The sequence below is a fragment of the Nematolebias whitei genome, chromosome 21 (assembly GCF_014905685.2).
Source record: "Nematolebias whitei isolate Nwh7 chromosome 21, NemWhi1, whole genome shotgun sequence".
Taxonomy (NCBI): Eukaryota; Metazoa; Chordata; class Actinopteri; order Cyprinodontiformes; family Rivulidae; genus Nematolebias; species Nematolebias whitei.
In genome coordinates, this window is record NC_056518.1 from 10,876,780 (window position 1) to 10,878,140 (window position 1,361).

The window sequence follows — 1,361 nt, forward strand, 5'->3', positions numbered from 1 at the left end:
GTGACGTTTAAGGGCCCGGAGATCACGAGCATCCAGTAGAGTTTTACAGCCTTGACCCTTACGCACAGCGATTGTTCCAGATTCTCTGAATCTTTTGATGATGTTATGCACGGTTGATGATGATAACTTAAAAGTCTTTGCTATTTTACGCTGGGTAACACCATTCTGGTATTGCTGCACTATCTTTCTGCGCAACAATGGTGGAATTGGCGATCCTCTTACCATCTTGTCTTCTGAGAAACACTGACACTCTGAGAAGCTCTTTTTATACCCAGTCATGTTGTCAATTGACCTAATTAGTGTTAATTGGTCTTCCAGCTGTTCGTTATATGCTCAATTTCCTTTTTCAAGCCACTTATTGCTGCTTGTCCCAACTTTTTTGGGATTTGTTGACACTGTGAAATTTTGAATCAACATATTTTTCCTTTAAAATGTTACATTTACTCAGATTAAACTTTTGATCTGTCATCTATGTTATATTACGAATAAAATATTGACATTTGCCATCTCCACATCATAACATTCAGTTTTTATTCACAATTTGCTTAGTGTCCCAACTTTTTTGGAATCTGGTTTGTAAAATGAGGTTAGATAAATTTGTTGCAAACTAATCCACTCTGTCCAAAAACACAAAAATAGGTCTGCATCTTCAAGGATTCAAGGTTCTTTGTCATACACACCCCATGTGGTGGAACGAAATTGTGTACACCGGATCCCAGTTACATCCAACAAAAGTATTAAAATGTAAAAAAAAAAACATTACGATCTAAGATATGAAATAAGAAAAGTGTAAATAAAAATACACTAAACACTAGTAGCATAAACGAGCATCATAAACAATACACCGAACAGCAGCACGAACATATCTTGGAAAATGTACAGATATTTCTGCAAAACACATTCAGCTGGATAACCAGATAGTCTCATTTTTATGATAAACATAAAATTAGTAACAATGGAAAAAAGATTCTAACTTTGGATCTGAATGCTTTATATATACAGTAGTCCCTCGCTACTTCACAGATGTTTTTTTGTGGACTCGGTCTATCGCCGTTTTTCAAAGTAAGATTGGACATGACACACAATGGATGAATGATGGATGAGCCACACGATCATCATGGATTTTATTTAAAAGAAATTGTTTCAAAATATTTAGCACCAGTAACGCACAGCTGTGTGAGAAGCTTCCTCGTGTAGCTGATCAGCTGATCTCTGCCAGAGTGGAGAAGTGGGTGCGGGCAAGAGAGCAGCCGGAGGCATCCTATTGGTTAGTCCTATTGGACTTCCGGTTCAGCTGAGAGGGAGATAACAGCCTAAATCAGAGCTCTTGCCTGAAAATGTATATATATATATATATATAT